This window comes from Echinops telfairi, unplaced genomic scaffold, assembly GCF_000313985.2.
Source record: "Echinops telfairi isolate 266 unplaced genomic scaffold, ASM31398v2 ScPeMD7_7427;HRSCAF=8465, whole genome shotgun sequence".
NCBI lineage: Eukaryota > Metazoa > Chordata > Mammalia > Afrosoricida > Tenrecidae > Echinops > Echinops telfairi.
This window is the reverse complement of record NW_022111327.1, coordinates 12955412-12965600: the sequence shown is the minus strand read 5'-3', so window position 1 is coordinate 12965600 and position 10189 is coordinate 12955412. Positions and strand designations below refer to the sequence as shown.

General features: G+C 42.3%; 1 pseudogene; it reads left to right on the top strand.

The window, feature by feature from the left end:
- The first annotated feature begins 7363 nt into the window (after positions 1 to 7363).
- On the top strand, positions 7364 to 7864 carry LOC105979305 (annotated as a pseudogene).
- Positions 7865 to 10189: the final 2325 nt, after the last annotated feature.

The following is a 10189-nucleotide window of genomic DNA, read 5'->3' as shown; positions in this document are numbered from 1 at the left end:
GCAACCAAATAGCTACCAGGGAACACAGGAGCCTATGAAGCTGGGTAAGCGATTGTTTGTTTGTGATTGCTGTTACTTGTTTCTCTGCAATGCAGTAAATGATTTAATATGATCTCTCTAGCCACAGCCTTTTTTCCTCTCAAGAAACGACCTTCATTTTCCTGATGCATCTGGGTAGGAAGGTTGGGACAATACTGATTACAATATAGGCTTCATCTACGAGTGGTTGTTAATAGGCTTAATGATGATTGTCATCCTGCTGCATATAAACTCTACCATCTTCAAAGCAGGAAGGAGGGGCTTTATTATCTGTAAGAAGAGTCAGGAGTTTAACCCGTAATATGGAACCTGAGATCCCAGTCCAAGGCACGTCCTTGATCTAGTAGAGAACTTTTAACCCCTGAGGCCCAGCAGCAGTGGAACCAGGAGCCCGAGCATGAGACAGAGCAGTGGACTTTCCTGTCCAGAGAGCAAGTAAACCAGAGTTCTTGGGGGCAGGAGGCTGGATTGTGTCGTGAGGTGCCTCTGGGCTCTTAGTTCAGGGGAGCTGGATTGCTGACCCATGGATCTGGACATAAGTGCCTTCACGTTGAACCTAACTGGAGTGGAATGCCCTGTTGATCATTTATTGGCAGCCATAAAAAAATCTTTGAAACCTTATCTGAGCAGGGAAGATGCCAGGCCAAGTGGCTGAGGGCCAAAGATAGCCGTGAGCGGGGTACCTCAGCCCCGCTCGTCGAGACGGGAACTGTGAGACCCCGCACGTCGTCGCCTCGTGAGGCCGAGGAGCGGAGTACCCCATCCCCCCCCCCCCCCCCCCCCCCCCCGAGAGTCCTGCTTTTGGACATGGCAGAAACAAAACCAAAACCAAAAAACCCTTTCCTGACCGAGGAACTGTATCCTGAGCATTTCTCACTTGACTTGTAACCTGATAACTTCCCTAATAAACTCCATATTCATAAGCATTGTCTGTGGGGTCTGTGTGCTCATTGCAATGGATAATAAAAATAGACAGTGCTGTGAGAACTCAAGAATTCCCTTGTCTGTGTCTCTTCTTCCTGGAAGAAAGGGTGTTGTTATTAGCTATCCTGTAGCAGTCTCCTCCCTCTCTCCCCAGTGCATGCTGACCCCCATGTACATTGTGAGGAAATACTACTTGGTCCTGTAGCATCATCAGGATTGGTTGCAGGTTGGACCATTATGAGCCACAGAATTTTTATTTGGCTGATTTTCATCAGTAGCTCACCAGGCCTTTCTTCCTAGCCCATCTCAGTCTGGAAGCTCCTCTGAAACCAGTTCAGTACCCCAGCAACAGACAATCCTCTGCTAGCAGAGAGCTTGTGGCCATACTTGAAGGGCACTGGTTGTGAATTCAACCCTGATCTCTGGCTTGGAAGGCCAGAATACAGCTCAATTCAATTTCCCGCTTCACACGTGTGCCCACTCTGTGAACATCATTTTGCAAGGAGAGTACATTGCTCTGTGGGGGGTAAGAGTGTGTGTGTGTGGGGGTGTGTGGCAAAAATCAAGGCACCATCATGCCTAGAAATATTGGGAATGGTTGTGTCTCCTTTGGGCTCAGTGATGCCTCACACACAGGCAGTGGTGTGGACTTCCCCCAGCACTCCAGCACTCAGGGAAAGACCCCTGGGGAGGTACTGGCACCCTGACACGTACTTGGTAAAGAGCAGGTGGTGACAGAGCGCATAGGACTGTCAGCTCCTCGATCCTGGCCTCTGCAACTGTGACAGAATAACGTTTGTGTGTGCTTAAGCCATGCACTTGGAGGTGATTTGCTCCAGCAGCCCTAGGTTTCTAGCACGCTCATCTTTACACGACTTTGTTGATTCCTCTTTGTTTTCATAGTCTCTACGGAGTGTTCGGTTACTGAGATGCTATAGTGAACGATGAGAATAAGATGGTACGTTATGTTGGGTTTTCTAGAAAAGCATAACCGGTGGTGTTTAGACCAAGGAAGTGGCTTGTGATAACAATTATTTGAGAAGAACTGATACCAGCCTAGTCAGGATAAAGATGGGGCTTTCTACTCTTCAGCACTCTAGGGAAGATTTAAAGTCTTTAAAGTCAAGATTTAAAGTCTTGGGAGCCCAAAGGGGCAGTTCTGCTCTGTCACAGAGGTTCACCATGAGTAAGAATTGGCTAGAGGTCATGAAATCTGAGTCCGAAGGAGTTGGGGATTAAAGATGTTCCAAGTGCCCAAGTCTTCCAAGATGCTATTCTACTCCTTTCCTGAGTCCCCCAGCCTCCCGTCCCCAACTTCTCCCTTGAGGATATTCCCACACCTTTCTGGTTTCTCCAATTCTCTAGAGTGTCCCATAGAAGCTCACTAAACGCTCATGGCAGTGTCTCATGTGGTTGTGGGAGCTGTTCAGTTCCAATCCAGACGTCTGACCGTGGCAAGACAAATGCAAGGTCTAGAGCAAGAAGGCAAAAATGTCAAAGCAAGTCTTCTTGCTTCTACCAAAGCTCAGGCAGAAAATGGTGATATGGCTTTGATGGAGTGGTGGTTTTTGTCTTTTAGGTGAGCAGGCTCCCAAGAAAAACAAAGGGTGAGGTTTTTATTTTAATACCCGCTGTGATAAACATGTTGAATCCCTGGACATCGTATTGGTTCCTCTGGGTAGTTGGCAGGCCAGTATAAACCACTGACCTGAGCCATAGCCTGAGGGGTCTCTCGAGAGAAAACAGGGCAGACTGCCTTAACCGATATGAGTTCACCAATGGCCTGGCATGGGGTTTTAACTGACAAACACTCAGTACTCATTTTAGCAAAAGAGAGGCTTTTATTGTTCAATTTTGTAAAATAGGGTCCTTTAGCACAGAGACAAATGGGGCAAAGAGGGTGGACTATGCCTCACAGCTCTTCCGCAAGCATTTTATACCCTAATTTGCCAGGCCCTCCCCCAGTTGCTCATTGAGCACTATGGGATTAAAAATCTTTCCCAAACATCTCCTAAAAGTTTTTTGCCACCCAAATCTGCCCCCTAGCATATTCCCTCTCCCACCCCCATTTTCTGAATTCATTGGGCTTCCACATTCCATACCCCAGGTACCCTGAGCTCTAGTGATTGTTCTAATAGTTATCAATTGGTGCCCTGCTTTTTTAATAACTACCTGACACTATGCTCTCTGTTTGCTGAAGATGGGCCAGTCTGGTGACTCATTTCTCACAACCACTACTAAAGTCGGGTCTTATTAATGCTACCCTAATCCTGTACATTAGTATTGTAGAGAACATCCTACAAAATGGGATTAAAGCAAAGGCACAGAGTCCAGAATGATATTACATCACATAAGGAATATGGCTAGAATGGGCATGTTACTTGGCTATAATTCATGGTTCACACCATTGTACAAGCAGCTAAGTTGAGTTGGGCTCAAGCCCATGAGTCAAAAGTTAAGCTGCAGATTTTCCAGCCTCATGTAGTTGGTAGGACCTGTGAACCAGGAAGTCCATAGACTGATGGATACCAAGATGGATGAATCCAAGGTGAGCAAGTCAGCCTGGAGGCTGCAGAATTGAATGAATCCAAGGGCAACAGGTATACGACAGGATGCTGATAGGTCCCAGGGTTGGCACACAGTGTATTGAGCTGTTTAAAAGACCAAAAGTCAAGGAGACAGATGCAGAATCCAGACCCAGCAAGAGCAGAATTAACCCGTGTGTTTCTGAAAGTATAAATCACTGTAGTAGCAGAAAGCCTCATCTTTCTCTTATGGAAAATTTGGTGGGTTTGAACCACACACCTCATAGTTAGCAGCCCAATGCATAACCCACTACATTATCAGATCAATGTTTAAAAGAGGCCAAAATATTCTAGTCAAAGCTCTACCCTTCTTTCTTCCTTTTTTGTTGTGTATTATCAGCTGTTTTATTTGAAAGCGTGTCTGCCTTGAACATTGAGGCAGGCATGACTGAGAACCCATAGTCCTGTCCTAGAAGTCAGTGTATGTCTTGGGCTGGACTATTCTTTTTCACAGTGAGGGGAGAAGGGGACTGGGTCACCTTCCAGGTCTGGACTTGGATCCACCCCCACGGCTCAATTTCACCCAAACAGCAAACAGGTCTATAAGGGTAATGATAACAGTAGTGAGGTACAAACACATAAGAATCATCAACCTTTTAAGTAGAAAAGGACAGAATTTACCAAGGACAAAGCTCAGAAGGGATTGGAAAGAAGTGGAAACATGAAATACAAGGAGGAAATGGTATTAGTGATGCTACATTGTGGGAGGTGCAATGAATGAGATGAAACAAAAGATGTATGAACTGTTGAATGTAAAATGGGTAATCTTCTTTGTAACCCTTAGCTCAAATCAAAATAAAAGTTAAAAACAAAACAAAATAAACACAGTTCAAGTTTGCATTTGTATTTCTGCCGTATCATGTAAGACAGAGCACACAAGGATTCTGAAGAACATCCCTAGATGGTGGTGTTGGTAGGAATGCTTCGCCACTTAGTCCATTTACAAAAACCGGAAGAGGTAAAAGAAATCGTCTGTGTCGAGATAATTGTCATAGAAAAAAAGATGTAGACGCTCTTCCATTTCCTCACGGAAGTCACTGTATCCATCAGCAATATGAGAATCCATGACCCTGTAATATACATAATCCAATGATTCAGTCATTTGCAATAAAACAATCATCAAGAATACATAACAGTCTATCTCGTGTTTTTTAAAGAGTATGCACACATACAACCCTAACCATAAAATTGGTTGTACTGATGATAGCACAACCCTTTAAATATATTTAAGCCAATGAATTGTGTGTTATGTGAGACATGTGTCAATACAACTGTTAAGATTTTTTAAAGCCCGATATCACTGCATTAAGGCAACTGTGGTTCATAGTGGCCCTAGTTAGGATTTTTGAGGCTGTCAACTTAACAGGAGCAGACTGCCTCAATTTTCCCCATAAAGATTATGTACTGATTACTAAGGTAGAAAGAGTCAAAGACTTGTGTTGATATTTGATTGACATATACAACTCTGGTCAATGACCACTTCTACTAACACCTGAATGCTAGGGAATTTGGCAGCCTCATATAAGGGTCTGATAAGACTCTAAAAAGCAATACAGTACATAGCTTGGGCCTAATGAATGAGTTGGTTAAAATCTGAAATAATCAGTACAAGGTCATACTCTCATTCCTTTGGGGACACATAAGATTTACCCCCAAGGTCTTTCTCTTGGCACCTGTGACTTCCAGGAGCACATATGATTAAGAATGAATATCCCTTTGCATATAGTATATACACATCGAACTTTTTATATCAGTAATACTTTTATCCTCACTTAACAATGTGGTACAAGTAGGGCAAGTAGAATCATTTCCCTCACTATAGATGAGAAAAATAGATGAAAGTTCCCACAGTAAGATATGATGGGGCCGAACATGATAGTGGGACAAGAGGAAAGTAAAAGGAAAAAGAGGAAAGAACTAGGAGGCAAAGGACATTTATAGAGGTCTAAATACAGGCATGTATATATGTAAATACATTTATATATAATGATAGGGGAATCTATCTATGTACATATATTTATATGTTAAGTATTGAGGTAGCAGATGGACATTGGGCCTCCACTCAAGTACTCCCTCAATTCAAGAACACTTTGTTCTAATAACACGGCACCCTGTGATGCTCACCTTCCTGACGGGATAGCTGAAGACAAAATAGGTATATAGCAAATGTGGTGAAAAAAGCTGATGGTGCCCAGCTATCAAAAGATATAGCATTTAGGGTCTTAAAGGCTTGAAGATAAATAAGCAGCCATCTAACTCAGAAACAAAAGAGCCCACATGGGAGAAGCACACAAACCTGTGTGATCACACGGTGTTGATAGGATCAAGTATCAGGCATCAAAGAACAAAAAAATCATATCATTGTGAATGAGGGGGATTACAGAGTGGAGACCCAAAGCCCATCTGTAGGCAACTGGACATTCCCTTACAGAAGGGTCTTGGGGAGGAGACGAGCCAGTCAGGGTGCAGTATAGCAACGATGAAACATACAACTTTCCTCTAGTTCTTAAATGCTTCCTCCCTGCCACTATCATGAACCCACTTCTACCTTACAAATCCGGCTAGATCAGAGGATGTACACTGGTACAGATAAGAGCTTGAAACACAGGCAATCCAGGACACATAAACCCCTCAGGACCAATAATGAGACTAGTGATACTGGAAGGGGAAGGAAAGGGTTGGGGAGTTAGGGGGAACCGATGACAATGATCGACATATAACCCCCGCCCAAGGGGATGGACAACAGAGAAGTGGGTGAAGAGAGACAGCAGTTGGCTTAAGACATAAAAAAGTATAATAATAATTTATAAATTATCAAGGGTTCATTAAGGAGGGAGGGTGGGAGAGAGAAAGGGGCAAAAAAGAGGAGCTGATACCAAGGACTCAAGTAGAAAGAAAATGTTTTTTGAAAATGATGATGGCAACATATGTACTAATGTGCTTGACACAATGGTTATATGTATGGATTGTGATAAGAGCTGTATGAGCCCCCAATAAAATGATTGAAAAAAAGGAACATTATACATATATCTCACAGGACAAAAATGAAATCAATAATAACAACAACAAAGATATAACAAGGGTGTGAATGTGATTTTTCTAATACCTAACACACTTCCCTTTCTGCTGCAGCAGACTACTACTTCTTGGACACATATTGTTTGTCGTCAGCTCAGGGCAGAAATGTGGGGAATACCCTCATAGTGGGGAGTATGAAAAAGGAAAACAGAATTCCGAGGAATATGAAAAGGTACGTAGGTGGATAGAAAACTGAAGTACAAGTGCTGACTGCAAAGAAATGATAAAATATTACAGTCGAATGAAGCCCAGTGAAGTAAGGAGAAATCACAGATCAGTTTACTTGGATTTCCCTGGTGATTTTTGACATAGGTTTCATTAGAATGGTGAAAACAGACCAATGAAAGCATCAGACTAAATAAGAATTCACAATGTTAAGAGGTAATCTTCACTTTTTCATAACACATAAGACAGAGTATCTTGAGGAGAGTACTTAATCAGTTCTAACATTTAGATCTCACTGCCACCAAGCCAGTTCTGATGCACAGTGGTCCTGTCCGTAATGTCAAACTGCTCTTGAAGGTTGCTGAGACTGTAAGTCTTTATGGACTTAGAAAGTCTCTCTTTGCCCAAGGAGTGGCTGGTGGTCTTGAACTGCTGAACGTGGGGCTAGCAGACCACCATGTAACCCACTACACCATCAGGGATGGGGACTCTTTGTTATAGCCAGTGTAGATAATAATTTAAAATTTAGGTTTTGTAATTAGAGTAGCAAAGATTTAAGATGCATTGAAATCATGAGAACAAGCTTACTGCTACTTTCCAATATGATCAAGCAAAACTGAAAAGAGAAAGCAGGAACATGGGAATTCCCTCTGCCCAAAGCCCGTGCCCAGGGAGAAACTGAAGTCCTAAAAGGTCTTCGAACAGGAAAGAGGAAAAAGAAGGCCTGGAAAAGGATGGCTGCGAAAGTTTGCTTTGTTGGGGATGGCTTTACATGGAACCCACCGAAGTATGAGCGATTCATCAGACCAATGGGCTTATGTTTCAAGGAGGCACCTGTTAGGCACCCTGAACTTAAAGCCACCTTTTGCTTACCAATACTTGGTGTAAAGAAGAACCCCTCATCCCCACTGTACACAACGCTGGGTGTTATCACCATAGGGACCATCACTGACATGAATGTGAGCAAGCTGGGCCTGGTGACATAAGGAGGCAAGGTGATTTGGGGAAAATATGCGCCAGTTACCAACAATCCTGAAAACAATGGGTGCATAAATGCAGTCCTACTGGTTTGATGGCATTTTCATACAAGGAACCCCCTTTATTTGTGAGAATGACAGCTAAATCAGGAAAACCGCCATTATTACCCTGTGTTTCTGAGTCCTATCCAACAGTTTACATGAGTGGCATCAGCAGGAGAAGTATTTATAAGAAAAGCAAAACATTAAAGTGGCTAGATTATGGCTCTTAGTCACTCTTCATGCCTAACATCACTAACTCACACCTGGGGTAGCATAATCAACCATTTAAGATCAAATAGGGCAGCATTCGCCCAAAGACAAAACTTTAGCGAGACAAAGGGAAATAGAAAACACAGGAAGGAAGCAGAATAAATGATGGTGTATTGAGGGGATGCCAATGGACTGGTTTGAAGCAAACTGTACATGAATGGTGGAATATAAGAATAATGATCTACTCTATACACTCCCACTTAACTAAAATACAAAGTCAAATAAAAAAAGGATTTCAGAAGTCTACCACGTTTTGGGAGTCATTGCATTGAATGAAGCTTTTCTTTTGAAAGAAATACTGTGAATGTTATTGATTGGATTGTGTGCCCCAAAAGACACTGTGAGGACATAACCCAGTACCTATGGCTGTGAACTTATTCCGAAATATGCTATCAATTGGGTTAGCATAAGGTAATTCTGGAATACGATGAGTCTGAATTCTATATCATGGGCACCCTAATAACAGAAAAGATAGGCAAGCCTCCGGTGAGCAGGAAAGGGAAGCTATGTGACAACAGAGGCAGCTGCAAACCAAGACATGTCACTGTCCTCTAGGTGCTGCCATCATGTCTGAAAAAGCATGGAAGAGTCTGTGTGTGTGTCCGTGTCCCAGAACCGTCCGAAGGAATCAGCATGGGCGCTACTGGGATTGGGCTCTACTTTCCACAACAATGGCCTGCAATTCTTGTTTTTTAAAGTCACCCACTTTGTGCTCTTCTGTGATGGCAGTCCTAGGGAGTGAACATGGTGGGCCTCATCTTTCAAAGCATTATGAAAATTTCCTCTAAAAATGGTTTTCATTGTGTCATAAAATGTGTCACAAAACATTCAGTGTACATTTAGAAACTAATACCTGGGTCATTTCTAGATATAAAAATGATGTTTATTGTCTTGGTAAAGCATATTTGTAGTACTAATTAAACTAAAATCTGAAGAAACTAAGAAAACCTGCTTGTGGTCTCCTTTTTCTTCTACATAAAAGGCAATTTTTCTACTGTGGGATTCACTGTGACATGACTCAGGTCAGTATCTACCTTCAAAGTTACTTAGTTACCTGGGATACATGGTGCTGGTGCCCTCCTCTAAATGGTTGTCTTTTTTCTTCTTTTTCATGCATGTAGTCTTGAGCTTACCACAAGATTCCAAATTTTTCATTGAACTGCAGTGAATAATAATAAATATACGCTTACCTATATGGTTTCAGGAGAGCTTTCAATAGCATTAGGATATAAAGGGAGCACAATTTGGCTCATTGAATTCCCACGCACTGACAAGCAGAGTTCTTGATTATCAGGACAACTAATAATTCACTTGGGGATTATGACCCAGGGAACTAATAAAATATTGTGCTCCATTCAAAGGGACCTAAGCCCATTTTAGCTACTGAAATGAACAAAAAGATAAAACGGAGACAGGAGATATGAGTGTGATTTGATATGTTTGCTATCTTGATTGTCATCATCGCTTTATACGCATATGTATCTATATATCTAAATGTATCATTTCCAAAAAGGCAGTTAGACATGAAAACTATAGCAAAAACCTCTGTTGCTGGTTAATGCAACTAAGGAGGAAATTGGTGAGGGTAGAGGAGCCAGATCTCAATCACTGCTGGCCAAGGGGAGCAAGAATTTGCTTTTCAGCATGCCTCACACACAAAAAATAATTCCAGAGTTTTATAGGGACCAGATATGACTTGATTATGGGAGATAACAGAATCAAAAGCTTATGCAATCAGAAAAGACATAGAGTGCTTTAACACCAGATGGTCTGAAGAGAGAGACCCATTGATAGCCTTGAAGTTCCTATGTACTCATATGTTTAATTGTTTCTGTTTCCTTTTCATTCCAGATCATTCATTATCTTTGTAGAAAGGACCTTGGCCATACACTAAGAACCATCCATCCGTTTGTCTCTCCAACTCCCAAGTTGAGAAACGTGAAACCTGGAGAAGTTGAATGACTCATCTAATAGCAATGTCTAACCTTGTGTGTGCATGAGGTGTTGGCACACTGGACTGGGTTGTGGTGCTAGCTGTAAATGATGATCCTTGATTTTCTTCTGGTGGTAACCTGAAATGAAAATAGTGTTGAACGCCTTAGGCACTGG